We start from the raw sequence: 17,023 nt of genomic DNA, 5'->3' as shown, positions 1-17,023 counted from the left end.
GGCAGAAAGCCTAAACAGACATTTCTCCAAAGAAGACACACAGATGGCCAATAAACACATGAAAAGATACTCAACACTGTTCATTATTAGAGAAATGCAAATCAAAACTACATGCTGCTGCTGCTGCTAAGTCGCTTCAGTCGTGTCTGACTCTGTGAGACCCCATAGACGGCAGCCCACCAGGCTTCCCCGTCCCTGGGATTCTCCAGGCAAGAACACTGGAGTGGGTTGCCATTTCCTTCTCCAAAAACTACATGTGGTGTCATGATATATCTGATGCTTTTGAACTGTGGTGTTGGAGAAGACTCTTGAGAGTCCCTTGGACTGCAAGGAGATCCAACCAGTCCATCCTAAAGGAGGTCAGTCCTGGGTGTTCATTGGAAGGACTGATGTTGAAGCTGAAACTCCAATACTTTGGCCACCTGATGTGGAGAGCTGACTCATTTGAAAAGACCCTGATGCTGGGAAAGATTGAGGGCAGGAGGAGAAGGGGACAACAGAGGATGAGATGGTTGGATGGCATCACCGACTCAGTGGACATGGGTTTGGGTGGACTCCAGGAGTGGTGATGGCCGGGGAGGCCTGGTGTACTGCAGTTCATGGGGTCGCAAAGAGTCGGACACGACTGAGTGACTGAACACAACTGTACTGAACTGATATATCTGTCAGAATGGCCATTATCAAAAAATCTACAGTAAACACTGAATAGGATGTGGAGCAAAGGGAACCCTCCTGCACTGTTGGTGGGAATGTAAATTGATACAGGCACCACGGAAAACAGTATGGAGATTCCTTTAAAAAGCTAGGAGTAAATCTACCATATGACTGAGCAATCCAACTACGGGGCATACATCCTGAGAAAACCATTAACAAAAAAAGACACATGCACCCCAGTGTTCACTGCAGCACTATTTACAATAGCCAGAACATGGAAGCAACCTAGACATCCATTGAGAGATGAATGGATAAAGAAGTTGTGGTACATATATACAATGGAATACTGCTCAGCCATGAAAAGGAACAAATCTGAGTCAGTTCTAGTGATGTGGACAAACCTAGAGCTTGTCATATAAAGTAAGTCAGAAAGAGAAAAACAAGTATGTATATTAATACATATATACTGAATATAGAAAAATGGTACCGATGAATCAATTTACAGGGCAGGAACAGAGACGCAGATGTAGACAGATTTGTGGACACAGTGGGGAAGGAGAGGGTGAGATGAACTGAGAAAGTAGCACTGAAATATAGACATTAGGAAAGGAAAGGAAAGTGAAGTCGCTCAGTCGTGTCTGACTCTTTGCGACCCCATGGACTGTAGCCTACCAGGCTCCTCTGTCCATGGGATTTTCCAGGCAAGAGTACTGGAGTGGATTGCCATTTCCTTCTCCAGTGGATCTTCCCGACCCAGGGATTGAACCCAGGTCTCCCGCACTGTAGACAGACGCTTTACCATCTGAGCCACCAGGAAAGTCCATATATAGACATTACTGCCTGTAAAAGAGACCGCTAGTGGGAAGCTGCTGTATAGCACAGGGAGCTCGGCTTAGTGCTCTGTGACGAACTAGAGGGGTGGGGGGGAGGTTCAAGAAGGAGGGGATATGTGTATACTTATGGACAGTGGAGTCTGGCAAGCTACAGTCCATGGCGTTGCAAAGAGTCAGATATGACTAAGCAACTAACACATGGCTGCTTTGCACTGTTGTATGGCAGAAACCAACACGACAATGCAAAGCAATTATCCTCCAATTAAAAATCAACTTGAAAAAATAAAACAAAAATAATCACTAACACTTACTGGACACCTGCCAGGCACATGTTAAGTGCTTTACATTTACTCATTCATTTCATCTTTACCACAGCTCTGAGGTAGCTACTATTAATACACACCCCACTGCACAGGTGAAAAAACTTCAGAAAAACATTCAGAAAAGTAACTTGGCCAAAATCTCCCCAAGAGCATGTGACAATAATGGGATCTGGGCTCAATCTGTCTGGATGCATAAGCCCTGAGCATCTCATTGCAGAGTTCCATGTTATTTAATATAATTTGTGTGTAGTATCGGGTATATATTGGGTTGGCCAGAAAGTTCATTAAGGATTTTACCTAACATCTTACGGAAAACTTTTTGGCCAATGCAAACACTTTATGAAACCTCTTACAATTTCAGAATAATGTTCAGAAAAATAGTTATTTAACCAAGCTCTATGGCAATATGTTTTAAATGCCTTGTTTTCTTATGTTTTTTCACCAAATCCTTTTATTAATGGTGCAAGAGTAATATAATCCTAATTTAAAACAAAGGACCTAAAGACAGATCCCTTGTTGGAGCTGCCTGCCATGCCTTGGGGAAATGATTCAATGAAGAACACAGGGCACCAGAATGACCCCAGGAAGCATTCATCTTCCAGGAAAAAAGAGCAACTCGGACCATTCACAAGTGATCCCCAAAAATATTAGTGGGGTTTTATTAAGGGGTTAAACAGACTCCTTTCGGTAATATATAGAGATCTACCATAACTAGATTAAAAAAAGAAGTTTAACGTCAATGATAAAAAAATATCTGCTATGATTTCATGTTCATAAATTTAAAACATAACCTTTTCATGTTATCTTTTCTCACAGGCCTGGCTACAAACCAACCATGGTGACGACAGTTGCCCATATCAGCTATAGCTGTTTGAATTTTTATTATAATGGTGACAATGGCAGGAATACAACTAAAAGTATGAGGGGGTGGCAGCTGTCTCTTCTTCATGTTCTTTGAAATATCAGCTCTGATTACTGTCTCCAGTGAAAAACACAATTCTTAACTATGACCAAAGACTCTATTCTCTGTGTCATTGTTTGGCTTTATGTTCTATCTATAACTGAAAACATTTATATGTGGATTTCTGAGCAACCTTGTTACAAAAGTCTGACTCAAAAATCTCACTGTAATATTTTGACTCTAAAAAACTGTAGAAATGACCAATTCTTCTGAGACCTCCAGTTCATTAAGAAAGGAAATCTGAGTTTAACAACTTACAGAAACAAATGAGAAAGAAAATAAAAGGTAAATGTTCCTTTAGTCAAAAGAATGGAGACAAAGAGAACATAAAATCATCAAGTGTAAACAGAGGGGGGAAAATGCTTTATCCCTCCAAATTCTGGAACCAAGCCTTAGGAGACGTGCCTTTAAGCACAGTAGACACACTCCAGGCAGACTTCCTCATAAAACAGGTAGCACGCTGATGGGAACTGTTATGCCAAAAAATGTCACCGTTTCAGTGAAAAGGTACGTAAGTTCAAGAAGTGCTTGACAATTGATGGAAATACAGTTCACGAAAATTGGGATGTTTTGGAATATATCACAATTTTTCATGTTGACATCAGGGTACCAACAAAACAAATAGCTAATCTGGGCTTGAAAAAGCTGGATGGACTTACTCAAAACTGTTTTGTTTCTCTATGTTCCCGTAAAACCCAATTCAGTTTTCAATGATCAATCCACAGTAAGCATGTATCTATCATACAGATGTGCTTCCATTTTTCAATCATGCTACATCTGTGTAGCCTTTCTGTACCCAAAGGGCAAGGTTCTGAAACTACAACATTATATATCGATGCTTGAAACCTGTTCTTATGAGTATCTGTCTGCAAGGGAAAAAGACTGAAAAATTATAACTGAAAAGCCTTAAGGATGATCTGTAAATCTCACTGGTGAAGTCCTTTTAAATTACCAGCTAAAAGAACCTTGATCTAACTGAAATTTGGAAGCCAAGAATTATTTTTTACCATTATTCTTATTTAGTCATATTTTCAACAAAGACTTTTAAACTTCTCTCTACAGAGCTTTAGCTGTTTTTCTCAAAAACTGAAAGTTATAGGTATTTCAAACTGCCATATGCTGTACAATTTCAGTATGTAATTGGAAAGAGAAAGTGTTTTTTCATATATGTGAAAAACATACCATATACAGCATATGTGCATTTAGGAAAAAAGAGGAAACAAGCAGACAATCAGAGCAGCACAAGAAGTCCTTCCTTATCAATCCCAATGTCCTTCCCAACCTCTGCTGACGCATGCCTGCTGAGTGCCAGTTTTCAAATGCCTCCTCCATGCTTATCATTCAGTCAGTTCTTTTCTAAGTATGTGGCCCAACCTTAAACAGTGGATGTAGTTGAAGCCTTTTCCTTAATAGTGAGAATAAATTAGGGCGGATGATCTATTTCCCTGCTCAGAGAACAGACAGCAGTAGGGCTGGGAGAAGGCTGAGAATTACAATGTGTTTATACACAGACACCTTGAATTGATATTACACCGTTTTATCAAATCTATCTGATTCCAGGCACTATTTATGAAGCACTGAGTATGTGCTAATATTATAATCACATCAGCTCTTGGGGTGGAGGTAACTCTTGAGTTGGGGGCTGCTGCCAGAGTAGGTGAGAGAGAAAGCCTGGGCCCAAGGAGGGCAGGAGGCCCACATCTGTAGGCACGATGAAGGGAGCAGGAGAAAGCCCAGAATTCACACTGTGGTAAATCCTATTCGGCAGTTTTATGAAGGCAAAGCAGCACCAGGGCGACAAAGGCCTGTAACAGTCATCTACTCTAGACAGATACTCTTCAGGTCTGCATTTTACAGTCTGTCCTCCTTTGCAGGCAGTAACAATGAATTCACAAAAGCTGACAGGAGTTACTCACAGGCAAGTTCAATGTCTGCATGTTAAAACCTATTTTAAAAAAGAAAGAAGAGCAGAGAATACACTTAATCTGCTGGCCAGTATTTGCATTATCCGACATGGCTGCTTTCTCATTCAAGTGCCTTTAATCCTCTAATGCCATGCACCTTTCAGAGAGAAAGACACATCCTTCACGGGAAGAAAAAAAAATATTTCAAAAAGCTAACCAATAAGTAATGAGTTTATTTGTAGTTTAACAGTGTAAACAACACAAAATTTGGTTTTATAGTTCTCAACTTATTGGGTTTTTTCCCACAGGTCCTAATTCTTTACGTAGAATATCCTCAAATCTATATTTAGTTCTGAAAGTGGTTCACTGTTTGTCTTGATTCACTGACAGCACAACAGTCAGTCACATTTACTGCAATGTAAAGTATCTGAAGACTTCAAATAAAGGGTGCTTTAATGACTCAGGATATAATGATTAATTCTTTTTTCCTCTAATAACACAAAGTAATACAGAAGAATGAAAGGGAATCCCCAAGATAATGAAAAGAAAATTTTCTTATACTAGATGAAATGCAGTTACATCAAGATTGGTTTCGGCAGGTCTCAGGACCTGTCATGATCCACCAGGGCCTAGGCTGACACTCATCTGGCACACTACGTCAGTATTCTTTCTGTTTATAGATTCAACCATAAAGTTTTAGTAACTGTCAGAACTGTGTTTAAATATACATAAAACACTGAGTATTTTCTGCTAATACATTCTGTAATTCACACCCAAATTGTGTTACATCTGTTAGGATGCATTCACCTGCAAGTAACGGGAAACTCTTGACTCAGATGGTAAGAAATTTTTAAATGTCACTACCCCTATAATCTAAGGTAGAGTTGCTCTAGGTTGGTTAATTCTGTGGCTTAAGAAGATCATCAAGGGCCGGATGGGAAGCAGGTTCAAGAGGGAGGAGATATATGTATACTTACGGCTGACTCACGCTGTTGTATAGCGGAAACCGACACAACATTGTAAAGCAATTACTCTCAAATTAAAAATAAATTTAAAAAAGAAGATCATCAAGAGTCATGTTCCAGTCTCCCATACTCAGCACATCAGGCGTGAAGTCCCCTACTGTCCCTATGGTTACGATGCTGCAAAGTCCAGGGTCACATGTATATTCAACAATTTCCAGCTAAAAATAATGATGTCTTCTTCCCAACAAACTACGCATCATCAAAAAAACTTTTCTCTGGGATCCCAAGCAGACTTGTCCTCACTTATCAGAAATGGGTCACATGCCACTTCCTAAACTAATCACTGGCAAGAATGGGACCAATCACCTGAAGGGCTAAAGTGGACCCCACATGCTCTGAAGTTCACTGTCTCACAGGGAAGAAGGGCTCTGCCAACCAGGAATCAGGGTGGGAAGAAAATGGACTCAGAACAGGCAAACCCCTGTGGCCTCTAGAGTTTTATATTTAACTTTTAATAGAAATGTGGTATCTACTGTTTGGTCTCTTTAAAATTAGAAAAGTGGGACTTCCCCGGTGGTCCAGTGAAGTAACCTACTTCACCAGGTTAGGTTCACACTGTAACCTAGGTAGGTTCACATTGTAACCTGCCAGTACAGGGGACATGGGTTCAATCCCTGGTCCAGGAAGATGTCACATGCTGTGGGGCAACTAATCCCGTGTGCCACAACTACTAAAGCCCATGCACTCTAGAGCCCGTGATCTGCAACAAGAGAAGCCACCACAGTGAAAAGCCCTTGCACAGCAACGAGACAGTAGCCCTGGCTTACCGCAACTAGAGAAAGCCCACTCACAGCAATGAAGACCCATTGCAGCCAAAAATAAAATAATTGAAAAATGTTTTTTAATTAGAAAAATGATTGAAAAGGTCTAAATAGTTCTGAGCAAAGAAAAAGTCCTGAAAAGTAAATCATCGATAAAGGGTGGCATGCTAATTTTTTTAAACACCTATCCTATATAGATAAATGTATGCCATACTTAGGGCTTCCCTGGTGGCTCAGCTGGTAAAGAATATGCCTGCAATGCGGGAGACCTGGGTTCGAGTCCTGGGGTGGGAAGATCCCCTGGAGAAGGCAACAGTGATCCACTCCAGTATTCTGGCCTGGAGAATTTCATGGACTGTACAGTCCATGGGGTCACAAAGAGTTGGACATGACTGAGTGACTTTTACTCACTCATGCCATACTTATAAACTAAATTCTTGCTAAAAATGCATAGCTGGAGCACAACTGTGAACTCTCTTTCTCTAAAGTGTATTAGGTTAAGACTGACTTAAGTAAAAGCTCTGGCTTTTATGGGAGCTGTTAGCAGTGAAAATATATTTGGCAGCTACGGTTCCCTGGTATGAACCACGTGATAATCAAATGTAGTTTCCTTTACTCATAGCCAGAACCAAAACAAAATATTTCCCTGAATACTGTAGTCAATATAAGATCAAATAGAGCCACAGTTCATGAACTGACAAAATGCTGTTCTTTCTGTTAGCAACAGTTATTGCTTTAGGTATTTTATACAAAACATAAATAACACTATACTGTGTTTTTTTCATAGCCCCCAAAATAATAAAGTCCATTTTCTATCTTTACCATTGTATTTATATACATAAATTACACATAAATATGTATATGCAATATAAAATAATGCAGCTCAGTGGTAAAGAATCTGCCTGCCAATGCAGGAGACACAGGAGACGTAGGTTCGATTCCTGGGTCAGGAAGATCCCCTAGAGTAGGAAATGGCAACACACTCCAGTATTCTTGCCCGGGGAAATTCCATGGACAGAGGAGCCTGGCAGGCTGTAGTCCTTGGGGTAGCAAACAGCTGGACATGACTGAGTGACTGAGCACGCATACAAAGGTATCTGATGGATAAACACATGTAAGTATATGCATGTGTGTATATACATGCATTTTATTTATATATGGTATTTTTATTTTTGAAATGTACCAGTGTTAATACCATGCCAATTTAAGGAAAGCATTAGGAATAAAGCAAATTTATAATAATCTGAGTGGGTGTTCTGATGTCAGGAATAAGTACTGTTACAATAAGTATTCTAATATAACTATTACTGCTGTTAATCTTAATAACTAACATTTTATAACTTTATGTCAGGCATTGTGCTAAGTACTTTGAAAACATTAATATACTAGCTTGGTTAAAAAAAAAAATGTGTTCAGAGGCAATTAGGTGATGTGATGGGCCAGTTATCCATAATGTTTGGCAATCAGAAGGCTTTTCTAACATTAATTTCCTATATCTTAATAGTTCCCTTTGACTGCAGACTCTGCCTTCTAATCATTTCATTCATTTTTCTTTTTATTTGGAATTCAATATTTACTTTCATGTTTCTTAAAATACACTTAAAGGCTATACACATATATCATCAGTCAGTTCAATTCAGTTCAGTTGCTCAGTCGTGTCTGACTCTTTGCGACCCCATGAATCGCTGCACGCCAGGCCTCCCTGTCTATCACCATCTTCCGGAGTTCACTCAAACTCACATCCAATATCACAAATTATCACTATATCATTCTAGCAGTGATGTTTAATTTATCAGTTAAATTTACCACATAGCAGTGGCCACAGGACTGGAAAAGGTCAGTTTTCATTCCAATCCCAAAGAAAGGCAATGCCAAAGAATGCTCAAACTACCGCACAATTGCACTCATCTCACACGCTAGTAAAGTAATGCTCAAAATTCTCCAAACCAGGCTTCAGCAATACGTGAACTGTGAACTTCCAGATGTTCAAGCTGGTTTTAGAAAAGGCAGAGGAACCAGAGATCAAATTGCCAACATCCGCTGGATCATGGAAAAAGCAAGAGAGTTCCAGAAAAACATCTATTTCTGCTTTATTGACTATGCCAAAGCCTTTGACTGTGTGGATCACAATAAACTGTGGAAAATTCTGAAAGAGATGGGAATACCAGACCACCTGACCTGCCTCTTGAGAAATCTGTATGCAGGTCAGGAAGCAACAGTTAGAACTGGACATGGAACAACAGACTGGTTCCAAATAGGAAAAGGAGTATGTCAAGACTGTATATTGTCACCCTGCTTATTTAACTTCTATGCAGAGTACGTCATGAGAAACGCTGTGCTGGAAGAAACACAAGCTGGAATCAAGATTGCCAGGAGAAACATCAATAACCTCAGATATGCAAATGACACCACCCTTATGGCAGAAAGCGAAGAGGAACTAAAAAGCCTCTTGATGAAGGTGAAAGAGGAGAGTGAAGAAGTTGGCTTAAAGCTCAACATTCAGAAAACGAAGATCATGGCATCTAGTCCCATCACTTCGTGGGAAATAAATGGGCAAACAGTGGAAACAGTGTCAGACTTTATTTTTTTGGGCTCCAAAATCACTGCAGTCATGAAATTAAAAGACGCTTACTCCTTGGAAGGAAAGTTATGACCAACCTAGATAGCATATTCAAAAGCAAAGACATTACTTTGCCAACAAAGGTCCGTCTAGTCAAGGCTATGGTTTTACCAGTAGTCATGTATGGATGTAAGAGTTGGACTGTGAAGAAAGCTGAGCGCCGAAGAATTGATGCTTTTGAACTGTGGTGTTGGAGAAGACTCTTGAGAGTCCCTTGGACTGCAAGGAGATCCAACCAGTCCATTCTGAAGGAGATCAGCCCTGGGATTTCTTTGGAAGGAATGATGCTGAAGCTGAAACTCCAGTACTTTGGCCACCTCATGCGAAGAGTTGACTCATTGGAAAAGACTCTGATGCTGGGAGGGACTGGGGGCAGGAGGAAAAGGGGACGACTGAGGATGAGATGGCTGGATGGCATCACTGACTCGATGGACGTGAGTCTGAGTGAATCCGGGAGTTGGTGATGGACAGGGAGGCCTAGCGTGCTGCGATTCATGGGGTCGCAAAGAGTCGGGCACGACTGAGCGACTGAACTGAACTAACCCTTTCATATGTAAGATTCCCAAGGCATCTAATATAAATCATAAGGTTTGAAACCAGGCCAACTGATGGTTGGATTTTCAAAACACCCTTCACAGCTGCCACTTTGTGTTAGCATCAGATTAATAACTGATATACCCGTTAAAATACAGTGAGCCATCACTAAGATTAATTTGCTCAGTTACTTATCTTGCAACTTCCTCTAATTCAAGCAGATGTAAAAAAGCAAGCTGGGAGTTCCAACTATTAGTTCTCTTTCATTTTTATTTGAGCATAACAATGAAATTTTAAATAATTTCTTCTTAGTAGACAGGTTTCATCAGGGAAACTTTCTTACAGGTTTCATCAAGAAAACCTGTAAGAAGACTATTAGATTATAAAAAGGAACAAGACTGGCACTTGAAATATAATATTCTACCATGTCAAAGGTTCTGCTTTTCAAGAACATTATGATTTCTAGGTAGGATGACATAAGTCTGTTAAACCAGGATAACTTGGTTTTCTTGGTTTTCTTCTAACTCAGCAAAGTACACTTCCAAGGGTACCATTTGGATGATAAATTACATGGTCACACAATTTATGTGCCATAGAGTAAATAATTAAATACCTTGCACTCAGCTCTCATTAAATTACATGATAATTTTGAACAGGGAAAATTTCTAGATGCTAAAGTTTTCAGGTGAAAAAACAATGTACAATTCCCTTAGGTGATAAACTGTATTTTTACTTTTCCTTCTTCTAACATGCTTGAAACAGATTCATCTTAAACAGTTTAAGTAGAGATGAAATTTTCTTAATCATTTCCCTGTCAGTCTGTGCAAAAGAAAACAAGACCAAAATTTTTGGCCCCGCCCACCACAAAAGAGGCATTCCTATATTCCTACAGAATATAAGTGTCACATAATATGATTTTAACATATCATTTCACATAGATATGCTATTGTCAGTCTTGGGTATTTTTCTACTTGTCACATTTTTAACCACAGGATGCTAAAATGGAAATTTTAAAGGGATGAACAAAAAAATTAAGGAGAGAGGAATCAAACCATTTATATTTTATAGAGAGATAACTGAGTAGCCATCAAAATTAATCTGTTCAAAGAAATGGTTGGAAATATTGATCAAAATTAAGCTTAGAGAGTTGTCTGAGGAATAAATTTTTTCATAGTTTTCTTGGATATATGTACTGAAGCAAAAGTTCTTAAATGTTTTGGCCTCAAGACTCTGCTACACTGTTAATACTTATCTACAATCTCTCCCACCAAGAGCTTTTGTTTATTTGGTATATTTACTACATTAGAAATGAAAAGATTTTTAAATGTATTTCATTCTTTTCAAATTATCAATGATAAATTCACTATATATATAATGTCATCACAAATGTTTTGTGAAAATAACTATATTGTTAATTAAAAATTTTATAGTGAGATGAATGGCATTATTTTACAGTCTTGTGACTTTCTTTAATGTCTAACTTAATCAAAGATTTATCCTCATATCTGTTTCTGCATTCAATCTGTTGCAATATGTTGTTTCATTTGAAGTATAAGAAAAATCCAGCCTCACAGAGAAGTATATTTGAAAAATGCAGGAGAATAATAGCCTTTTCAGATAACTGTGGACATTCTTTGATATTACACTGAAACTCAACAAGTTGTAGTTTCTTAAAGCTTAATTGCAATGTTGAATCTTAAAATGGATCAATAAACTTTCATACTATTTACAGTCAAATCTTTTGGTCTATCTTGAATATTAATGGATCTTTTATCCACACATGTCTTTGTAACAACACGCATCAGTCATTTTAAAAATACAGATTCACTGAGTTACAAAGATTCTCCATATTTTGACATATTTCATTATATAACATCAAAAAATTCATTAATATCACATCTTCTTACTAGGAAAGTCTTTACGGATTACAAAGAGGAGCAAATAAATGTCTGAGGGAAAGGAAATTTTCAGTATCTTGATAATGATAATGGTTTCATAGGTACATACATATGTTAAAAATTCATCAACTTATACACTTTAAACAGGTACAAATCTTGAGTGTAAGTTATACCTCAAAAAAGTAAAAACAAAGTTTGATAGATAAAAACAACCTGGGAAAACCGAGTTCCTTATTCTACTCTGTTCTCTTTCTGTATAAAATTTTCCATTAAAAAAAGTGGGGAAGTTTAGGAATCTGTCTACTCACAGTAATAGATCAGTTTTCTTAAATTCTTACTATTGTCTGAAACCTTGAGTTTTATTATTAGCGGTAAACGATGTCAGTTTTCTTTGATGTGACAGGTTTATTTCAAGAAAATGGCTGCCAAATACCCAAATGTGGAAACAAAAAATGTCTAAAGGTCGTTTTTCGAGAAAAAATGGTGTTCCATGACAGGAAGTGGCTACTTTAATATCATCACTAATATTACCTCTGCTCTGTCCTGCCTCCTAATGTACTGCTTCTCTCCCCTGTAAACTGTACCTATTGTTCCTGGACAGTGTCCTTTCTCTACTATCCATCTCATCCTATTTATCCAAACCCTGAAACTCCCCACGCCCAGCTCTCCTATAAGCTAAAGTTATATGCTTCTTCCACTGTGTCCTATCAAAACCCATCATTGTTATGGATGAAGCTCTATTCATCTACCCCTCCTCCCTCTCCATTTTTCAGATGTAGTCTTAGCTCCCCAATGACACTGTATACTCTTAAGGACTATGTCTTACACTTCTCTGTATCTTGTGATACCCAAGAGGAGTATACACATCATACACACTCAATAACATTTATTAAATTAATGATGAGTAATTATTATTAAACAGCTAGGGTTCCCAGAAAATCACATTTGTACCTCTGCTTGCTGAAGTTATAAAGAAGTACACGGGCCTGGAAAAAAAAAAACCTTCTAGACCTTTCCAAATTCTCCACTGCCTCCTATGAGAAATATCTGACAGCTGAAAGTAAACTAGTCTTTGCAAGCACTAAATTGCTCATCAATCTTCCAAAGGGTGTCATTTAGTCAATTATTTTCCCAAAGGAAATATAAATGGAACAGAGCTGCCAGGGAAAAATTAATACACTCAACTCCAGTAAGTAGCTCACAGAGAAGAGCTTTCACCACCCTAGGACATCTGAGCTATATTTCATTCCTGGATTCACCAGGAAGGACTGGTTTTATACATAAAAAAAAAAATTGTATTTTAAATGATTAATGAATGCAGTTAGGTTTGTAAGAAGTTACAGCCCAATATTAAGTAAGCATATTATCAACCAAATTTTTGATGAGAATTAAAAAGTAGTACTTTTTTCTTGCATCTGAATGTATGACTATTGCCTCCATAACCTACCAAACTTCCCCCTAACACTCCAGATAAAGATGCACAATGACAGAAGTTGGAGAGGAAAATGCTCAGCATGGAAACCTAAAGCAGGCCCAGGGAACAGCAACAGCTGCCAGGAGATCCAAACTCAGATGCTGTCAGGAACCACGGAGGTAGTGTGACTGAGTTAAGCAAATTGTAAAAGAAGAACAAGAGTGAGGGGATGACAAAAGGTAGCTGCTTTCAAGGTGTACCCACCCAGGAAATCACTGCATTCAAGATCGTGAAACAGGTGTGGCCATATTTTTTGATTGTTCAAAGGCACCAGAAACCCAGATTTTTTTTTAAGTAAAATTACCCCTAAACTGGCAACAATTATAAAAACAAACAAACAAAAACCCTGTGTTAGTCCAGTATTAATACAACACGTTGTAGCTGTTTAGTCACTAAGTCGTGTCCAACTCTTTTGCAACCCCATGGACTGTAGCCTGCCAGGCTCCTCTGCCCATGAGATTTCCCAGGCAAGAATACTGGAGTGGGATGCCATTTCCTTCTCCAGGGGATCTTCCCCACCCAGAGATCAAACCTGCATCTCCTGTATCAGCAGGCAGATTCTTTACAACTAAGCCACCAGGGAAGCCCAAGACAACATGAAGGGTTGCTAATTAGTGATCTTCGGAACACACAGTAAGGTTGGTGGGGTGCAAAAAAAATTCTAAAAAAAACTTCCTAAAACTAAAGCTCTATTTCACACCCACTTTTAGTAACTGAATTTCTTTCTTAATCTGAGTGTCTGAGTACTTAATTAATGATCACACCAGATAGATGAAAAGCTCACATGTAAAAATAACCAAAAAAGCAAAGGAAAATATAAATGAAAATGTATCAAATTTTTAGTTTGGAGATGACTCTAGTCACAATAATTAAAGAAATCACAGAATTTTTGTATCTATAATTTTACAAAACTAAAAAACATCTAATATGAAAAATTTCTTGTGACCAAAACTGAATGCAAAATAAAACCTGGCAAATATCTGAAGCCAATATAGCAAAAGGCTAATCATCTTTACTCTTAAAAAAAAAAATCCTCACAAACTATTAAGAGACACAAGAAGAATGAAATCCAACTCCTGATGGACAAAAATAGCTTGCTGCTGCCAGTTCCTAATACAAAGCAATTACCCTGTGGGACCAGGGCTGAGACATCTGCAAAACCACACATGGGGTTATGACTGGGAAACATACATAGTTAAATGAGTTCTCAGAAAAACTTTAAAAGCACCAGAGAAAATCAAGTGCCACAAGAGACCCAACAAATAGAAGAATTCATACGAACTGGATCTTCAAATATGATAAGAATTTTCAAAATTAATTATATTGAAATCATCAAAGAGATAAATGAAGGAATACATCCATAAGCAAAGAGCCGAGCAGGAAAATATGATAAAAATCAACTGCAAATCTTGGAAATGAAGCATATAGTCATTGGTATTTTTAAAATGTCCTAAACAATATAACTGAGACAGCTGAAAAGAAGATCAGTGATTTGAAACCCAGTATTATCCAAGAATGCACCATTAACAAATTAAGATGGGAAATATGCAAATCTAAAAATTCTCTCTGCCAAAAAATTCACATATGTATCTATATATACACTTTTATGAATAATTTCAGGAGGTTCCCAGAGTTCCTGAAGCCCAAATTCTACTCTAGAATTCTGAACACAAAATGCCTTATGATCATCTGAAATCTGTCCCATTCTCTGTATACAACACAATACTGGTTTTAAGGTTCAGGAAACAGACATTATATTTGAATTAGGATCAAATTAAAGAGCAACCATACCAAATGTCAGCCAAATAAATCTGAACAAAAGGGTGGAAGATCTAAAAAACACCTTTCTCCAAAGAAATCACCCATATGGCTAAAAAGCACATGAAAAGATACTCAATATCACTAATTATTTGACCAAAACTACAAATAAGATATCACCTTACACTGGTCAGGAGGGCTTCCCTGGTGGCTCAGACAGTAAAGAATCCACCTGAGATAAGGGAGACCTGGGTTTGATTCCTGGGTTGGGAAGATCCCCTGGAGGAGGGCATGGCAACCCACTCCAGTATTCTTGCCTGAAGAATTCCATGGACAGAGGAGTCTGGTGGGTTACAGTCCATGGGGTTGCAAAGAGTCACAAAAGACTGAAAGACTTTCACTTTCACACTGATAAGAATGGTCATCATCAAAAATCTATTATACAAACAATAAATGCTGGAGAGGTTGTGAAAAAAAGAGAACCCTCCTACACTGATGGTGGGAATGTAAACTGGTACACCCACTATGAAGAACAGTATGGAGACTCGTTAAAAAACTGAAAATAGAGCTACCATAAGATCCTGCAATCCCATTCCTGGACATATATCAGGAGAAAACCATAATTCAAAAAGATACATGCTCTCCAGTGTTCACAACAGCATTATTTACAACAGCCAGGACACGGAAGCAACCCAAATGTCTATCAACAAAGGAATAGATAAAGAAGATGTGGAACATAGACACAGTGGATTATCACTAAGCCACAAAAAAGAGAAGGAAATAATGCCACTTGCAGGAACATGGATGGACCCAGAAATGGTCGAACTGAGTGAAGCACGTCAGACAGAGACAAATACCACGTGACAGACATCATTTATATGTGGAATCTAAAAAAAAGGGTACAATTGTACAAATGAACTTATCTACAAAACAGAAATAGAGTTACAAATGTAGAAAACAAACTTATGGTTACCAGAGGGTAAAGGAGGGCGAGGGATAAATTGGAAGATTGGGATTGACATATACACGCCACTATACATAAAATATGTAACTAATAAGGAGCCATTGTATAGCACAGGGAACTCTACTCAATACTCTGCAATGGCTTAAATGGGAAAAGAATCTGAAAAAGGGGAAATACATATATATATATATATATATATATATATATATATAAAAACTGATTCACTTCACTGTATACCTGAAACTAACACAACATTGTAAATCAACTATACTCCAATAAAAAAACTTTTTTAAAGATAATACAAAAAAAAAATCTGAACAAGAAATGAAACTCACAAAGAAAGAGTCCTGAATCCTGCCCAATATTTTCTGCTGTAAAACTCAGGTAAGATCAAGAAAATCAGTAATTATCCACAGCAAATATAAGACTCTAGTGTGTATTAAAATTGGTTAATGATTATAAAATAATTATCATTTTCAATGTCGACAGTAATGTTCAGAATGGTAGGAGAATACAGATTATGTGCAACAGGCAAAAACCATTTTTTAAATAATCTTAATGATCCATATGGGTGAAATTTGAAAGAAGCTAAATTGCTCTGAGTTAGAAAATGATGAGAGATAAAGAGCCTGAGAGAAAAAGTCGAGAGAAATTGCCTGGGATAAGGGGAGTTTTAGAAACCGAGCTGGAAAGGAGCAGTAAAAGAAAATTCAGTGAGTGGAGCATAGTAATTTGGGGTGAGCTGAACAGAGCTGTGTAATGGCAATACTGGCGATCCATGCTGTGAACTGCATAATGCAAGCCCACAATACCTTCAGTAAAATCTACATGTTGCTCTTTTTTAAAAAAATAGGAGTGGGAGAGGCAATGAAGCACTGAGTTCTCCTTCAAGGCTGGCCTAAAGTAATTACAGACAAGATATGGAAAGCTAGCCAAAATCTGTATTATGCAAGAAGGATTTAAATTTGCTTTTTACAGTGAACCTAAAGAGAAATGTTTGGTCCGCATCAAAACTTTGATGGAAGCCAGCTCTCTTACAGAGGTTCTGAAAACAAAAAAGTCTTCCTTAAAACACACTTGACATGTTTCAGAACACAAAATTCAAATGACATACTGAATATCTTCTGTTTAAGAGGGCTAAGATCTTTGGAAGGTAAAATGGCTTCTCTGATGAGAATTTAGAAATAAAATTGTCTTCTTGAACATTTTAAAAATACTTTCTGTATAAAGATTCTTTCAGGATGTATATTTCCATAGGTTTTCTTCAAGCTGACCTTGATGGTGGCAATAAAGTACCTTGGTTGAAGACCCTTG

General features: G+C 37.9%; 1 protein-coding gene across 3 annotated transcripts in view; it reads right to left on the bottom strand.

Annotated features, from left to right (window-relative positions):
- The window catches only part of AKAP7 (A-kinase anchoring protein 7), a 128,788-nt gene that overhangs the window by 37,469 nt on the left and 74,296 nt on the right, over positions 1 to 17,023 (bottom strand). The gene's annotated exons all lie outside the window — the stretch shown is intronic.

Source organism: Bos javanicus, chromosome 9 (assembly GCF_032452875.1).
Source record: "Bos javanicus breed banteng chromosome 9, ARS-OSU_banteng_1.0, whole genome shotgun sequence".
Lineage (NCBI taxonomy): Eukaryota > Metazoa > Chordata > Mammalia > Artiodactyla > Bovidae > Bos > Bos javanicus.
This window is presented reverse-complemented; position numbering and strand designations above follow the sequence as displayed.